Below are 19,653 nucleotides of genomic sequence, written 5' to 3'. Positions count from 1 at the left end.
AGAGGTGGCAGAGAAGTTAAGATTTAATATTTAACCTGTTTGAAGTAGATAGAAAACATAACACTTCTTATAGATGAATACTAGATTAAATAGGATGGTCTCTTAAATGAGAACATCTACACATTTTCATCTACATTTAAGTAGTGTTATATATTACCATAATACAAATTTTAAAACGTACTAATAATTGACACTTTCAATGTAAGAAATTATTATAAAAGATCCATACTTAATAAGTAAGTTATTTTTCTCATCAGATTTGGTTTTAGACTTAAATTTGTGAATGACTTAGAATTATAAATGCAACAATAATAAAAATAATAATTTCCAATAATGTTTGACACAAAGTTATATATATGTTAATTATTAAATTATATGTGATTTTTAAATTATTAACTAAAGGACTATATTTGTATATTTTCTTGTCTTCGCTGCAACTGAAAACATTCAAAAGTGTTTTTTGACTTATAGTTGCAATAAAAGTAGCAGAAAGCAATGGTTTTAGAAAAATGCCTTTTCATATTTTCCAATTGTTTCAGGTTCTCAGAAAACTTTGTGAGAATTAATATACATTTTCTTAGAAACTTTAATGCTTCATAAAGGCTTCACTTTTAAAAATAATTCATTTTAATTAAACTTTGTTTTAAAGAAATCTTTTAATTTTCTTTTAAACCCACTATAAAATGACACTAAGACTTTAGTGCTTGTAATAAAAATAGGTATTTTTGAACTTGAGGTTTTGCTATTGTCAAATATATATATTTAATCTATGGATCATATCAAGCACGTATCTGTCCAATTATCCACATATCTATACATCAATTCACTTATCCAACAAACATATATTGAGTATCCACTGTGTGAAATTGGTCATTGCTGAATATCCTATCTAATAAAAGGGTGATATGCAAATTAACCATCACTCCATCACAAAAGATGGTGGCGCCCATAGTCACAAGATGGCAGCGCCCAGTTCTGTCCGTCCTGCCGGAGTCCCCCAGTCCTGGAGGGGTGGCCACTGAGAGTGGGCAGCCTGAGTGGCCTGGCAAAATGCTTGTTTCATCGCCATGGCAACAAGGCAAGAGTTCCATCCTGGCCGCGGAGGGCCTCTGACCAGGCCGGGCACGGAACACTTGCATCATTGCAGGCTGGGCTGAGGGACAAATTTTGTGCACTGAGCCTCTAGTTACATTATAAATCAGCATAGGTTTTATCCTTAAAAAGCTTATATTCTGATAGATTCAATAAAATGCATATATAATCATAAGGGCAAGTAACATTTGTTAAGCAGTATAATAAATGTAAAGATTGGTTGCCATGAAATTACAAAGGAGGGTAAACTTCTTTCTAATAGGAGAAGGGAAATTTTAATTGAGGAAATATACAAATTTGGCCTTATGGGGGGGAAAAAAAGCTAGGAGTAAAAAGACCTGAGGAAATAAGATGAGGAAGAGAAGACCATTATAGGTATGAGAAATGGACCACTGGTGTGTGTTAGTACATGCCATTCAGGATGGCTAGTGTGTGTTGTGGAATAGGAAGGCTCTCAACAATAAGGTGGAAGAAAGTCATGAGATTGTAGGGATCATCTTTCTAGTAATCCCCTCACTATCACACTTTCATAGTCCTTCATTTTTATTTAAATATGTCCCTTTACATTTTTTTTTCACCACCATAATCAATTGTATTATTCCAGTGGCACTAATACAGCTTTGAGGTGCTCATGGTGACATTGCACAAAATTCCCTGCCTTCTAGCTTCTGTCCAAACAGAAATCTCTAACTGCTTGTTCTTTCTCCCTTTCTGGGGGGAATATCTACTGTGGACCATTTACCCAAATAAACCTCTTAATGCAATTTAATTGTTTGTTTGTTTTTTTGGACATTTGAGTTTTCCTCAGAAATGGAAAAAAGTGTTGGGTGTCCTATCCCACCTCCCCCACCAGCCAAATAAGACCATGTAGCCAGGGCATTTCTGTTGCCTCTGAAATCTTGAAATACATATAGAAAGAAACAGTAACAAGTGTTCATGTTGAATGATGGCACAGAGTGACCCCAGAACCAGCCAGGCTAGTGGCACTGTGTCTGGACAGTCTCAAGATGTTGTGGAGAATGAGGACTTGTTGTGGTTGATCATTAGCCAGTGAAGGGGGTGGTACCTGGGTGGCAGGCTGCAGGAAGAGCAACCTACAATTTGTCCAGGAAGTTGTCCAGAGCTGGGATGCTTTCATTCAGCCTTTGTGCTTACGTGTCTCAGCCACCACCTGGCTGGGGTGGCTGATGTTGTCAAAGCGGTCTCAGGGCAGGATCTGCAGTGGTCAAACACACACTGCGAAAAAGCCTGGCCACCTGTGCTGGATCTCAGGTCTGCGGTGAAACCAAAGGACTCATTGATGGGCAGCTAGACCTTCACAACAAACATGGGGGTGCCAGCCATCTGGGACTCCTCAAAGACATGGCCCCGCTACCTGTTCAGGACTCAGTAGATGCCACCAGCCACTTGCTCTGGACACTGGATTTCCACAAGGTAGATGGGCTCCATGAGTGGGGACTGGGCAGTTAGCACGCTGGCATAGAGGCAGCACCTGACTGTGGGGATGATCTGGCCACCCCCTCAGTGGATAGCATCAGCATGCAGTGTTACATCATGGACCTCAAGCATACACCTGGCATGTTCTCCTCACACAGTGCCCCCTCTTTTGTGGCCCACTGGAAACCAGCCACTACGCTATCCTTGATCTTGTTGAGATACTGCACACCTTTTGTGATGTCAGTAAGGATATTGGGCTCAGTGCATGTCCCTTTACTTCTTTCCCACCATTCAGTCAAGGTTTTGTATTGATGACATTATTCAGCAGTCACTTCCCTCTTTAGTTGTGTTTCATGAAGACAAAGGAGTGACACAGTGAGGCTGGGACACAGCAATTCATTTTCTCTAACAGTTTTGAAGCTCCTCATTTTAAACCAGGCAGCGTTTTATTGTGTGCGTGTGTTTGTTTGTTGTTGTTTTTTTCCAAATCTATTAAGAGCTTAGCACTGTGTCAGAAGCAGTTGGAGAAGAGGAAGGGTGTTCTGAATTCAATTCACTAGAAGGAGCAAAATTCACTCAGGAAACATTTAAAGATATCAATTTGGACATAGAATGAGATTGAGTACTGAAATATATGGTTTACCAAGAAAATATTCCAGGTTTATTGTATGTAAGTTAAACATGAAGGATAACTACTTCACTTATTCACAAATATTTATTCAGTGTTTTCCATGTGTCAGGATTTGTTGCAACCAGGGGATATGGAGTAATTAATAAAAGCACATAAATGTATGCCTCCCTGCTTCATAGTGTTAATTGAAAAGGAGAAACCCAGACAATAAAACACAAATAACCTTTATATTGTATCAGATAGTGATAAGTGCCATGGAGGAAATTTTTTCAAAGTAAAGGGCAGTTGGGGATATAGAGTCAGAAATGGCATTTTAAAATAGGGTGGTGGGGAAAGTTCTCTCGGATGTGATATAAGAAAATCCTTAAGATCTTGAGAAGGGGTATTCCAGACAAATGTAATATCAAATCCAACAGCCTCAAGATGGGAGTAGTTGAACTCAACTGTCTACTAGAAAAGAGCAAATAAGATAGTGTGTCTGGACCTGAGAGGGGTAGAGAGAGAGGAGAGGAGAGGAGAGGAGAGAGAGAGAGAGATAGAGAGGAGGAGGAGGAGGAGGAGGAGGAGGAGAAGCCACCAAGAAGTGACACAGGATCCTGGAGTAAGGGCCTTAAGGACCATGACAAGGACTATGGCTTCTACTCTGAGTAAGGTAGAAGGCTCTGTAGGACTACCAGAAGAGTGTCAGGATCTGACTTAAATTTTAAGGGTGACCTTGTTTGAGAACAGACCATGGAGATCAGAATACAGGATATGTGGTTGAGGGCAATGTTGAGTGAGAATAAATCTTATGGCACATTGAACAGTTCAGAGCAAGAGTTCACAGTCAGTGGGACACAAGTCCCAGAGAAAGAGCATCCAACCGTTCCTATGCACACAAAGCACTGTCATTCTGGTTTTAATTTAGCTCTCCTAAAATATGCAGCATGAATAATGGATATGAACTCACAGATATTAATAAAACCTACATTCTTTAAACACATACTGATTTTATGAGAAGTATTGTATGAGAAGTATGAATGGTCTTAAACAATGGATTCTAAAAGAATAACTACTACATTAGAGAGGACCCATAAAGTTTGCCATTAAAATAAGTTTATGACTTTAAAAATTGGAAGCCACTGTGCTAAATAAGAGGACTTGACCGCCAGATGCAGGCTTTCTTCATTTTCATAAGGAAGACACGAGAAGTGGCCAGCTTCCTGATGTAAGTTGGTAGATTGTCCAGTACTGGCAGATTTCCTGCTGTATTCAAACTCTGTCCTCTATATCCCTCTTTGCAGGAATTAAAGGTGATTGTGAAGGGGAAGGAATACCTACAGGGATACTGGAGAGGCTGGCTCAAGTACCAGTACTTGTCAGTGCTATTGAGTCCCATCCTTATTAAACCTCAAGGTCTGGTAGCACTGCAGGTATCAGAGTTTTCCCAAAGCAATAATCTATGTCCATTCAGATATAACCTATAGCTCCTCCTCCATGTATCTTTATAGCTATTACTGCATTACACAAATAGGAAGAAAGAATTTAAATAATAAATACACATATGTATTATTTTACATAGACACTGAAAAAATGTGATTTCTACTGGTTAACCAAACTATGTCTTATAGTCGATTGTGGACCTTAAGAACAAAATGTATTTTGAAATGGTGCTCTTTTTATTATCTTTTATAATTATCAGAAAATTAGTATGCCGATAATAAATAACACTGGACTGGTATCATTAATTATTCTCAGTTTGAGAAAACTTACCGGAACATTGATAGAACTGATTAGATTAAACTAAAATTATCAACATCTTTATTATTTCTAATAAGTAAATAAACATAGGTATGTGAGCTTTTGTTAATATTTAAGTTAAATCCTCAGATTATTGGTCAGAATGTTATATTTGTCTACAGTTTCATTTGCAATACTTCCAGCCTTTATTATTTCCTAGTGTCCCCTAGGAAAATATATCACACTGTAACTAGTATCAATATATAGTTGTTTCCCCAGAGAGTCCCTATTTACCAAGGCTTGTCCTCTATTTCAAGGTCAGTGCATTAATGACAGCACATGACTCTGGTGAGTTCAACCTCTTAGCTTGCAAATTGCTGAATTTTTGCTAAAAGCAATTCTTGAATTAATTGTAACTATTTGGCCAGTTCAGACTCAAATGATGCCATCTGGGTTGGCCAAATTGGACTGTGCAGAAGAAAGGGAAGAGCCTTTTAAACACTAGGCTGTATTCCACTTTGCTCTAGAAATGGCCACAGAATATAGCCTTTGTTTTTGCCTCCTGATTCACTCATGGCACAACAAGGGTAATCCTCCCTATTATTACTCATGCTCTCTTCTTTGTCTTCTGACACTGGAATTTTTCTATTTGTCCAGTATTTCCATTCCATAATCATGTTAATTTATATTCTCCCCTCAACTTGTCTTCTTTTAAAACTTCACTTTAATTAGAAACAAATTTTTGTATTAGATAAGCCACAAAGACAGCAACGTAGAAGAAGAGCTTGATGTTGGAATCTGTCCACATTATTTACCAAATGGTTCAGTATTTCCAAGCAGCTGATGACAGACCAGCCATCAATCCAAATTCATTTCCAGAGAGACACATAAAAACTTTACTGCTTAGCAGAGCTCAAAATATCCACCTGTCTCTCTGACTAAAGTGCAAGCAGGGAGCATTCTGCTGATTCTGGGGTCGTCTTTAATCTTTTACATTGGGCCTCACCATCTGATGCTAATTATATTGTTGATGTTTCTAATTCCTCTTTAGACTGGGAATTTTTATCACTTTAGATTGGGTGATTGAATTTGGGGGGGCAAAAAAGCAGATTATGGAGAATGTGTATAAACGCATGTATAACTGTATGAACTCGTGTATAACTGTAATGCACTCCACCCCTCTATCTAGAGACGCACTCACACCTTTTCTGCATTTCCATTTAATTGCTTGAGCACCTTACTTATCATTAATTGGAAGTTTGTTATGTTCTCCTTGAGGAGCCCCTGTCCCTGTACTGCAAGCACTTACCCAGTTCAGCTTCCACAGTCAAATGCTGAGAAAACTGGAGCTTGATTAGTTTGTCACTATCACAGCTACAGTGTATGCACGGTCTTGCTGAGTAAGGTCACCTTTCACTCAGGCTCTCAAAAGCAGACTTTTCCAGAAATACACTCACATGAATATAATCAACTGACCTTTGACAAAGGTGCAAGGGTGATACAAGGGAGAAAATATAACCTTTTTAACAAATGATTCTAGAAAAACTGGACATTTACAAACAAAATGAACCTAGACACATGTCTTCCATACTTTAAAAATTAACTCAAGCTCAGCCAGTGTGGCTCACTGGTTGAGCATCAACTCATGAATCAGGAAGTTGTGGTTTGATATCTGGTCAGGGCACATGCCCCAGTGATGGGCTGGATCACCAGCAGGAGGAATGCAGGAGGCAGCTGATTGATGCTTCTCTCTCATCATTGATGTTCCCATCTCTCTTTCTTCCTCTCTCAAATCAATAACTCCCTTTTTCTTCTGGAATCAATAAAAACATATTTTTTAAAAATTTAACTCAAAATGGATCACAGATCTATATGTAAAATATAAAATTTTCAGAAAATAATACCAGGGAAACTTTGGGTTTTATGATAGTTTTTTAGCTAAGACAACAAAATCATAATCTATGTATTTAAGAATTTATAAACTGTGCATTAAAATTAAAATTTCTGCTCTGCAAAGGACTCTGTCAAAAGAATAAAAGGACAAGCCACAGATTTGGAGACAATGTTTTTTATCTGAATAAGGATTATTGCCAAAATATACAAATAACTAATAAATGTCAACAATAAGACAACAGATAACCTGATTAAAAATGAGCCAGCGACATTAACACCACCTCATCAATGATGTACAAAAAGGTAAATAAGCATATGGAATGATGCTCCTCATCATATTTCATCAGGGAAATGAAAATTAAAATAACAATGTGATACCACTCACTACACATCTATTAGAATGGCTCTAATCTAGAACAGTGATAACACCAAATGATGGTGGGAATGTGGAACAACAGTAACTCTCATCCATTGCTGATAGAAATACAAAATGGTACAGGCACTTTGGAAGACAGTTTGGCACTTTCATAGAAAATTAAGCATATTCTTACAAAATGATCCAATAATCATGCTCCTTGGTGTTTACCCAAAGGAGTTAAAACCTTATGTTCACACAAAAACCTGCATATGGATGTTTATAGCAGCTTCATTCATAATTGCCAGAACTTGGAAGCAGCGAAGTTGCTCTTCAGGAGGTGAATGGATAGAGAAACTGTGGTACAACCAGACAATGGGATATTGTCAGTGCTAAAGAGAAATCAAGCCACGAAAGAATGATTACAGAGGAAACCTAGATGCCTGTTGTTAAGTGAAGGAAGCCGACTGAGAAAGCTGCATACTGTATGATTCTACCTATATGACATTCTAGAAAGAGCAAAACTTTTGGGGAAAAAAAACACACACCAGTGGCTGCCTGGGGTTAGAAGTGTGGGGGGTAGGGGGGTGGTTAAGTAGGCAGAGCATAGGGAGTTTTTAGGGCAGTAAAACTTGTCTGTACATTGCTATAATGATGGATACAGATAATTATGAATTTATCTAAATTCATAGAATGTATACCACCAAGAGTGAACCTTAAAGTAAACAAAATGGAATTTGGGTGATAATAAGATGTCAGTGTAGGTCCATCAATTGTAATAAATTTACCACGCTAATGGGGATGTAGATAATGTGGGAGGTTATGCTTTTATATGCACAGGGGATACATGGGAAATCTCTGTACTTTCTGCACATTAATTCTGTAAACATAAAACCACCCTAAAAATCTATTTTTTGCCCTGGATGGTGTGGCTCAGTTGGTTGGAGAGTTGTCCGATACACCAGATGGTGGCAGATTTGATTCCTGGTGAGGGCACATACCCAGCTTGCAGATTTAATTCCTGGTTGGGAATGGGCAGGAAGCAACCACACAAATCTCTCTCTCTCTCTTTCTCTCTCTCTCTCTCTCTCTCTCTTTCTCTCTCATCTCTCTCCCTCTCTCCCTCTCTCCCTCTCTCCCTCCTCCTCAACAAATATATTTTTAACAAAAGAAGGTTTTTTTTTCTATTATGGCGACACTCTGATGGAGATAAGAGCTCAGGAGTAGGTGTGGCATTCTCACTTTTCATCTGAGACTCAGTGTTCTCTTGGCCTCCATGGGTTTCCCACCTAGAAGAGTCAGGGGCGTTACCTACAAAGGAATACTCTTAAAATTAGTCTACAGTGATTTCTCACGTCCCTAGAACATTAAAGCTATGTATATATCTCTGCACATTTTTATCAATTCATATCTAAACACATAGTCTATATTATATATGTACTCATTAAATAATTAGATCCATCATGTCACTTGTATTTTTTGGCAATTAAATTATAACATTATAATATGCATAACACTGAAAGTATTGTTATTTTTCTCCTAATCTGCATCAAAGGAAACAAATTATTATTAATACTATTCAAATATGTATTCTGAACTCTTGAAGTGCCATCCTATACTGTATGCAACTCTGGGCACCAATCTTATTTATATACATTTTTAATGCAATCATCCATTTTAAATTATTTGTGGCCATTAGATGAGAAGAGATATGTGCAGCAAAATTGGATCTTGTCTAAAAATCCAGTAATGATTTAAAAAAATTATCCTGTGACACATTAAGCTTTTATACAAAGTGAAACCACTGTGCCAGAACCATGGGCATTTAATAAAAATCAAGGAAAACCTGTTAAAGGCAAATACCTTGGTATATAGTAATATCCTTTCACCTTTCCTTGCAATTTCTCCAGTTGGCACAAAGGATCTTGATGCTTTTAAGTGTTTTTATGTAGCAGGTAGAATGGATTTTTCAATATATCTTGATTCTCAGAGGCTTTACGCATTTTGCAAACCTATGTTAAACCATAATTTGTTTAAGTGTTATTTTCTTATATGAATGGCATTATTCCATAAAGATGGTCTTGCTGAGTGTAGGGAGTATTGAATTTTCTTTTCTGTGATATATTCAAAATCCATTGCAGATCTAAAGACTACAAAGTTGAATAAATGAAGAACAGGATAAAAATTAACAGAGCAGAGAAGCCCCAGCTGAAGGAGAAATAAATGGCTTCATAAACTTTGAAATGTGCAGCATAAGAGGCCTCTGCACAGCAAAAGAAACCATCAGCAAAATAAAAAGAGAACCCACTGTATGGGAGAACATATTTACCAATGATACATCTCATAAGGGGTTAATTTCCAAATAAAGAACCCATATAGCTCAACACCAGGAAGACAAACAATCCAATTTAAAAATAGAAATACAGATGGCCAATAGATGTATAAAAAAAATTCTCAAGGTGACCAATCATCAGAGATGCAAATACAAACGACAATGAGGTATCACCTCACACCTGTCAAAATGTCTACTATCAATAAATCAAAAAACAAGTGCTGTCGAGAATGTGGAAAAAGGGAACCCTAGTGCACTGTTGGTAGGAATACAGATTGGTGCAGCCACTGTGGAAAAGCAGTGTGGAGTTTCCTCAAAAATTTAAAAATGTAACTGCCTTTTGACCCAGTGATCCACTTATGGGACTATATCCTAAGAATCCCAAAGCACCAATCAGAAAGAATATATGCATCCCTTTGTTTACAGCAGCATTATTTACAATAGCCACGATCTGGAAACAGTTCAAGTGCCCATCGGTAGATGAGTGGATAAAAAAGATATGGTACATTTATACCATGGAATACTACATGGCTATAGAAAAGAAGGAATTCTTACCTTTTGAGGCAGCATAGATGGACCTGGAGAGTATTATGCTAAGAAAAGTAAGCAAGTCAGAGAAAAACAAGTATCACATGATCTCACTCATATGTGGAATCTAATGAACACAAGAAACAATGAACAAAATGGAACCAGGGTACATGGAACAAAATGGAAGCATAGATACATGGAACAGACTGGCCGGTTCCTGAAGGGAGGGCAGTGGGGGTGACTGGATAAAGAAGGGGAATGGATTAGCTAAAGAACATATACATACCCATGGACATGGATAATAGTTTGGTAAAGGCCAAGGGAGGGGGATGATGAGTGGGTAGAGATGGAGAAGCAGAGGGGAGGGAGAAGGGGGACACTTGCAATTATGTCAATGAAAATGGCACAAGGCATAAGTGATGAGTTTAGGCTGGACCTTGGTTCAGCAACCTTAGTACTTGAGTTAAGCTTGAAAGAATTCAAAGCCAAATTATTAGGAAAAGTTTATTTTAAAAAGTTGAGGTAGTAGAAGAGCTCTTGGAGCTTAGGAGAAAGAGAAGGAGAGAGATGTGCCCCTTTAGGGTTCTAAGAGGGAGAAGAGACACAGGAGTGGGTCCTCTGTCCTGTGCTGAGGACTTTTATCTGGAGTCCCAAGGGAGGAGCTCAATAGAATATACATCAGATTTCCAGATATGTGCCCTCATGGTCTCCACTGATTGGTGGCACCAGGGGGTCATTAGTCAGTGCAGCTGGTCCTGACGTCACAATGGCCTCACTCAGTCTGATTTTTCTGCTTCTCTAGGGCAAAACTTAAACATAGCAGAAGCTTAGATGTCATCTCCCAGAGGTTAATGCTTAAGAGAGTGGGCACACAAAGGCTTAGAGTTTTGCCTTTTCCTGGGCACCTGGGTTTCTCCGCACCTGACATATTCCTACTACAATCAGCCACACTTAAAAGTAAAAGGAGTGAAAAATGTCTCTCACAGTTCCCAAGAAGAAAAGCTGAACAGATTTTTGGTAACTGTTTGCAGACTGAATGGATTCCAAGTCCTTAAGCTAAATGTCTAACTGCCACTTCCTTCTGACTTCTTAGAAAGTAGGTCCTTTAATAGAGACAGAAAGGTCATTGGTTATTTATTCTAGAAACATCAACAAAATCTCTTAACACTATGTTTAAGAAGTCAAAATGAATTAACAAAAGATGAATTATCAGCTTATTGCTTTTGATTTCAGAGAAATATTCTCCCCTTTTCAACTATAAACCTTCTTAATAACCTAAGCATGAGGGGGAAAAACAACCTGTTTTCATTCATTGAAGTAGTTCCCTTTTTTATTCTAAGAAAAACCCATTGTCTACGACAAAGAGCCTTTTGACCCAGAGAGAGAATACTAATTTAAGGGATAAATTAATGTATGTTCCCTTGTGCAGTGGGTCAGAAACCAGATGAATGGGAAGGCCTCTTCGTTAAATACTTTTCTAAACTATTGTAATCTTAGCAAAGCAGGAAGGAAGATTTGTTCCTTTTTATTGAATGAGCATGAGAATATGGGAAGATTGTATATAATAAATGTTTTTGAGTCATTCCATATGGCAAATTTGTCTGGTCTCAAAGGCAGTGTGGGGACCCTGTTCCTGTAGGAAATGTGATAAGAAAATGAACAGTCTCTAGTATTTGCTATCTTTTGATTATAACAGACGTTGCCTCGGAATGAACAGACTTCAGTTTTCACTGAGTGTACTAAAATATATTTTGAGGTTACTGTTATGTATTCAGGAAAGCTTATAAGAAAATGTGAGGGCATTTCTCTGTGAATTGCTCTGCATGTAGGTTCTATATTAATTTTAGGTATTGTAAGTAGCGCCATTCAGGGAAACTCACCTATGCATATCTGCTTTAAGCTAAATGGCTATGGCAAACAGTTTATTTTATAATTTTAGTAATATAGCTCCAAACTGCTATAATTAGGAACACTAGCAATCATGTTTTGATTGCATGGTTAGATCAAATGAAATTCTACTCAGAACTTACATTGATTTTATCTGAGATATTCAAAGTGTTTGCTAATATTAGTCAATTATATAATATTACATAATAGTTACTCCATAAGGCACAGAAAAGAAGATTCCCACAGGCATCTGGACATTCTTTTATATTTTGTGCCCTTGACTGTTGATTTTAAGAGTAGATGGATGTTTTAGTATGTGATTGGACCCAGTGATCAACACTGCATATCCCTAAGAGTACATTTAAATGTCATTAGAGTGAATGTTTAAAACTAACATGTTTGTCACTAACCCCTCTTAGGTAGATATTGTACCCAAAACTAGGAATTAAGTACTATTTTGTTTAACTTTAAATCTAAGAGATATGAGAAACTAAAAAAATTAATTTTCCAGCTCCATACAAGTAGTAACTAAAGTAGTGCTAGTACTCCAAGTCTAGCAGACCCCAATTTCTTCCCTAATCCACCACAGAAATTTATTTTACCACAAACTTAAATTATGAGAGAAAGCAGAGGAAGTTTAAACTTAACAAGTAGTGGCTTTATTTATTCACTAGAGCCCCGGTGCATGAAATTTGTGCACAGGGGTTGGTGTCCCTCAGTCCGGCCTGTATCCTCTCCAATCTGGAACTCCTTGGGGGATGTCCGACTGCCGGTTTACCGGCACAATCCAGGACTGCTGTTTCTTAACCACTCACCTACCTGCCTGCCAGCCTGATTTCCCCTAACCACCTCTGCCAGCCTGACCACCACCTAACCGCTCCCCTGCCAGCCTGATCACCCCCAACTGCCTTGCCTTGGGGTCACCCGGTCTAATTAGCATATAACCCTTTTATTAGTAGAGATTTTAAGGAATTAGACTCAAAAGATAAGGGCCCAACAGTCTCAAGTCCCTCTTGGGATCATTAGTTATTTGGTAGCACTATCAAGGTCTCCCATGCAGTGTCTTCATGGGTATAGTTTCTTCTCTGTGTCTTTCCCTCCTTCTCTGCCTGATAAACTCCCACTCTTCTTGTCTGTTTCTTCACATTTTCTTTCAATCCTTGGAATAATTCATTTCTCCTATTATGTTCTCTTAGAAGATTGTATCTACTAGAAAATTGTTGCATTATTGTTTGCTATTTAAATGTTCATCTTCCCAACTGGACTGTGAGTTTCTTGAGGCACTCCTCCATGCCCTTCACAATTGTTGCTCAGAGTTTGTGGGATAATAAAAGAGTGATAGCTATCTCTTGTTTATGTGGATTAAAGGGATAGTGAATTATAATAAAGAGAACACGGTCATTGTGTATCTCTTAAATGGACTTCTATTTTTTTTCTTCTGTAAATTGAGGATGTTGAGCTAGATAACTTCTAATGCCATTTCTAAATTTATTGGTGTCTGATATATCCAAGTGCTATTTTCACTGTCAGTAGGAAACATATATAGAAATCAACAGAGAACTTTTGATATATATATCATCTCATATATATACTAGAGGCCCGGTGCAAGGATTGGAGCACCCGTCCGGTCCCTCAGCCTGGCTTGCACCCTCTTGCAATCCAGGACCCTTCGGGGGATATTGGACTGATGGTTTTACCCCAATCCCCAGAGGGGCTGTGGGGATTGGCCAAAACTGGCAGTCCAATATCCCCTGAGGGATATAGTAGTGTGTGAAGCAGCAGGCAGCCAGGGAGGAGCCTGAGCCCATGCTGAGCCCATATAGATAGATATAGATATAGATATAGATATAGATATATCAAAATGATATATATGATTTCATATATATCAAAATATTCCTACTGTGTTGAACAATATGAAAACTCTTACCTTCTCTATCATGATAAAAATAAATGTCTACCAATATAGTATGGGAATAAAACATAATTTTCTGCATGCAAATCTGCCTCCTTTTTGCTAAGATAATTGAGAATCCATCAGTAAAAATAAACTTTCTAATATACATACGTATGTATACAGTTAATGTACCTTTTCAAAGGCTCATTTTAAGACCCAAAATTTTATTCCTGATATTGATATATAGCTTAGCATCAAAAAACAAGCTGGATTACACACTCGTAATTTTCAATATTTTATTAGTTCCATCTTTGCCATTCTCTTCCTCTGTGAGCTTGGGCAAATCATTTGAAATTAACAGCCCGCTTCCCATTAGGAACAGGTAAAATGAGTCAACTAGCTCTAAAGTACTTTAATTTTAAAATTGCAATATTTAGGTAGAAATGTTAACTAATTAAAATTTATCATTTTAGCGATTTCCTACACAATTTTATGATAATTGCTTGAAAATGAACTGAGTAAAAGTAATATTTTATTCATTCTGTCAATAAAAATACAGATATATTACAGATAACGTGATACACAGAAGAAAATAGTTTCACCTAAAATGACCCAAAGTACAGAAACCATAATAACTGGCCATATGTTAATCTAAAATACTTGATTTCAAGTGCTCCAGGGCAGGGGTGAAGGATGCAATAAAATATTTCTTGCTTGACCCAAGTAATGTATTAAATATATTAAATACTTATTTTCTCCACACGAATAAATTACCTCATACAATCTCTGGTTTTCAAGGTCCTTTATTTATACTATGATGGCAAATCTTCAATGCTCTCAGAAAAAGACTATACATGTGCAAGCATAAACATGATAAGGCTTCCACAATTATGTCTGCAAGCTTAATGGATAAGAGATTCGTCTTTGCTGCCTTTCAGCAAAAGCTAGTTTGACCCAGAATGTGCTGCTCAGGAGCTTCCAGCTGTTGATTCTCCGATGAACAAACTGGACACACAACTTTTGTGGAGTGAGAAGTATACCAAGGAGTACACAAAGGGACTTAGTGTGTGGTTTTTATTACCTACCCATTATAGTGTATTCACTTGGTAGTGACAGGTAAATGATAACATATGTATCTCCTTAAATTAGCACAAATAAAGTTAGGAAGGTTAAGCAGCAAGAAATGGAAAACTAAAGGCCAAAACTATTTTTTTCTTCACTAAGTTAAGACCGAGGTGCTAAAGTGGCTGTTATCAAGTGCTATTTATAGCACAGCATAAACCATATTACTGACTTGAGTTTTAGATTCAAAAGCTTTGGTTAATATTACTGTCTGCATTCAAAGCAGAGCTCAGTGCCTAAAAGCTGGTCAATAAACATTTTAGTACTGCTCTTTTCCAGTGATCTGAATTCAATAATGTTACCTTTCTAGAAGCTGCAAAATGGAAAGTGAAAGCATGATTTATGAAGCTTGGCTATGCATGGCCAGCTAAGAAAGCTTTAACTGATGCTTTCAGGATTCTCTTTAATGAAGTACAAGTTGCCAAGATAAGTTTAGGTAAATGAAGCCTCTGTCACATTACGTTACAGTGAAAGAAATGACAGACATAGCCCAGCAGGTGGAAGTTAATGCAGAATGGTGGTGTCAAGCCATGTCGTCTAGGTAACTGCACAATGATGGAGCAGATGCATTAGTGTTATTACTATAAACAAGTTCATAATGCCACAGCACATTCGTGGAATCCCTTCAAATTAAGCGTAGCAGCTCTCTTTGTTTAAGTTGTCACTTAGCACACATGCAGATCATATTTCTGAGCCATCAATGCCTTCCAAGTAAAAGCTTCCTTATTCAGTACCAACTCCTATTTAGATGGTACTGTTAACCTTCAAACCTCTAATGTTTTGCATTTTCAATAACTTATTGAGGCACTGCCTGAATATTTGGTTGAAAATGTTACTTTCAGGGCTATGATTGAATAGATTGTCACCCTTCTGTAGTCTGAATGCAAACCAGAATCCTGAATACAGTGGATTATAAGAACTCAGCTGTGCCCCTAAGCAAAACAGTAGGGACGGGTCTGGTAGTTTAAAATGCTATTGTGATTTCAGTTCAGAGGGTTTAGGGGTTTGACTTTGCTTGAAAGGAGTAACTGCCTTCCATCCAGCTTGGCATTCCTCGGTGGGAGCCCACCACTACATAGAAATAGTCAAGGATGGAAGAAGTCAGTTAATTGTTCTGTGACATTTGACAGTAAACTTACCTAACAAATACATATTGGATTTCCCTTAGCAATTAAACTCTCTCAGTTCTAGAGTTCTATGTATAATTACAAAGAAAACACATGGACAAATATATACTATAATATGTACACACACACAGGTTGAGAGGAAAAATATAACACCAAATCCAAGTGTGTTGGGCAATCATTAGAAGAAAATATCTGAATTTTATTCCTTACATTGAAAAGATAAATCCTCTTAGGACTTGCTTATATTGCAAACCTAGATGCACTCCGAGAAATACATGGACCACTCTTCTTGTAGAGGATGTGCGAGCCAACTCCTAAAGAGAAGATGCAAGACCATGCAGCTATATTTCTGAAATGGGAAGTGGACTGTACAGTTAAATTGTTCCATTTTTTAATTTTTTTTATTTTAAGATTTTTAAAATTGATATTGAGAGAGAGAGAGAGAGAGAGAGAGAGAGAGAGAGAGAGAGAGAGAGAGAAAGAGAAAGAGAAACATCAATGTGAATAGGAAACATTGATCAGCTGCCTCCTTGCACTCCGGGACCTAGCCCTCAACCTGGGCATTTGCTCTAACTGGGAATTGAAACAGCAACCTTTCAGGGCACAGGACAATCCCAACTAACTGAGCCACATTTTCCAGGGCTAAATTGTTCCATTAAAAATGTTATTTGTATATATTTTCTTAATATCTGATTTTTAAATGTAAATTTTCTGTATTACTGTGACTTTTCTTATCCAGACTTTAAAAAAAAATTATTTAGTCCCTTTACATTAGAATGTCCAAATATTTTGGGGGATGGGATGTTGGAAGCTACCCATAATCTTCACTATCAGAGAAGTGTGAACAAGGAGCTCAGAACGCTAGTGAACCTTGAGCCTTGGTAAGGGCCAGAGCTATGCACTGATTGTTTAGTCAAGACAATGGGGGCTCAAGCTATTTCCTGACCAAATAGTCTCAGAGTAAATCTTTACTAATATTTACTGAGCTTTAAGATAGTCTGTTACTGGAATTACCTGCCTGACTAAGGGTTATATGTGTATCCAAAAAAGAATAAAAAGTTGGCAAGACCTGGACAACAGGGAAGTCTTTTCTTTTGCATTGGGCTCTCCGCCTGGCCCCCGATTTCCAAATTATTATTTCTTGTCTTGTCTCGTCATTTGTGCGCAGCCCTTCTCCAGATCCCGAACTCCAACCCATGCAGGACGTGGCTTGCACAGTGGGAGGACTTGCAAATCTTTTATCATGGTTCAGGGTAGAAGATAGTTGGGAAATATTAAAAATGGAAATTTGGATTTGGGTTTATCTGCAAATACTTACATGATAGAGCAAAAATATACTATTTGCAAAGGAGATATTACTTGTAGCTGATAGATTCCAGATAATGGGCCATATGGGCAAGCAAAGTAGTTCAGAATACTTCATTTGCAAAATAAAATATTAGGGGAAAGTACAATATCCAAACTCTAAAATAGAAACAGTTGGCACATATAAACATTGCACCATCCTCCCTTGTTTCCCATTTTTAGAAACCCTTGACCCAGTTAAATCTTAGTTTGTTAAGTGCAGGTGTCAAGCCTGTTCTACTATAAAGTTTTTTCACTAAATCATTAAAGAACCAAAATGCAGACTCCGGTATGAGATAGAGCAAATAAATCCCCTAACAGCATGTGGCCAGCAACAGAACAGCATTCACTCCAGGTTCTTACACCACTTCTGAGAGGCCTCCAGTTCTACCTACTTAGTAATCCCTCCCTCTTCCCCTTACTGATATTTTACAAGCAGCCCATGGTAAATACTGTGATCCACAGTTTCCCCTCATGCTCTCATCCCTATGTCTTAGGTAGACTCTCTAAGGGGCTATGGCCAACCCCCTTTTGTTGCAGGATCATCTCATTTCTACTCTGTTGTAGGCATGTAGTTGCTTCTAAAAAATGGAGATCAGGTTAGAAAATATACATTATCTTTCTATGTTCATTCTGGCACCTTTATCGCATCATTCACAGGCTTCAGACTCACCAAACTTATTGACTGTCCTTCTCAAGGCTCTTGGGCTCAACCGACATGAGCCTTCAAATCTCCACATGCCCTATTCGGCATCAGTCATTGACCTATCAAAGTTTTCCCTGTGTCTGACTCTGAGTTACAGCTTTATTTGCTTCCATTGCATTTCATTCTCCTGAGCTCACCAGGCCCTTCCATGCTATAGGATTTCCATTATGCTCTTAATTGGATGGATCAGGCCACCTCCCTTCATCTTTACAGTTTCAGCTTGAAATTCACTTCCCCTTCTTTGACAATCTAGACAAATTTAATCCTTTTATTCCTTCTTCATAGCAATCATCACAAGAACAATTATTAAAAAAAAATTAAACATCTGTTTTCTCCACTACACTTTAAGCTTCATGGTATCAGGGGAAAATATTTGTCATACTTATTGCTACATTTCTAGTCCTATAAATTCTGTATGAGAATATTTGCCGGATGAATGAAGGAAGGAATGGATGCATTGATTGATGAGTAAAATGTTTTTGATTTATTTTACCAAGTGCTTTCTAAACTCTTTGTAAGTCAATGTATACTTTCCTTGCAGATGTGAAATGCCCATTAACCTGTACCCTTAGCTGAAATGAGTGTTAGCATTATAAAATGTTTACTAGATACGTAAAAAATGTGTAAGTTCCTTATATTTCTTTGATCATTGATGATGTCAATATTTTTCATGTTTATTATTGATCTATTTATCTGTTTATGTCCTTAGTATGTTTGAAATTTTCATTATTTTAGTCATTGGGATACCATTGTAATTAGGTAGCTATTAATAATACAAAAGGTGCATAAGGAAGGCCAGACACCATGATCATAGTTCTTTGGGCAGCTTTACCAGGGCTGCTTCACACTCCCCAGAGAACCACTGGTCTATTCCCTGAAGATTACGGGAGGAAGAGACTGGACCAAGGGGAGGACGGTCCACAAGCACAATGAGTCAGAGTGACGTAGTCAGACCTGGGAATAGAGAGCGTTGGCTAGAGGAGCAGGGTACATATTCCCCCAAACAAAGGAGCGCGCACCTTGGCTCTCTTGGCTCTCTGGTTCCTTTGGTCTTGCTCCTGTTCCCTTGCATTCCCCCATGCTCCCCCATAGCAATGTGGCCCTGAGAACCCCACACTCAATGGCCTGATGAACCACAGTAGGGAACACAAGCTAAGTGAGCCCAATGCTGCATTGGACTGTGTCCCAACATGAGACAGGAACTCTGGGCAAGGGCTTTAACCCTAGAACTATTAAAGGCACAGCTGGACTTCTTCCTTGGTGGGATGGCCAGAGAGGGGACCTTAGAACCTCAGGGATTTAGTTCCATGCAAATAAATATCATTCATGCTCCCATGCAAGTCTCAAAAATGCTTTTCCTTGTTACATGGCAAAAAACCCCACATCCCCCAGCAGGTGGTGGGGAGAAGGAGCACTCCCCACAGTTAACAACTGGTTTATTGGACCTGTGTTTAACCATTCATTGTCAATTTCTTGCAAAAATTTCCCCAAGTCTGTCATTTTCATTTAAAATAGACTTTTTTTTTTTAGAGTGGTTTTACCTTACAGAAAAAAATAAGTAGAAAGTTCAAGTAATTCATTTGCAT

The sequence above is a fragment of the Myotis davidii genome, unplaced genomic scaffold (genome assembly GCF_000327345.1).
Source record: "Myotis davidii unplaced genomic scaffold, ASM32734v1 scaffold252, whole genome shotgun sequence".
NCBI lineage: Eukaryota > Metazoa > Chordata > Mammalia > Chiroptera > Vespertilionidae > Myotis > Myotis davidii.
This window is presented reverse-complemented; position numbering follows the sequence as displayed.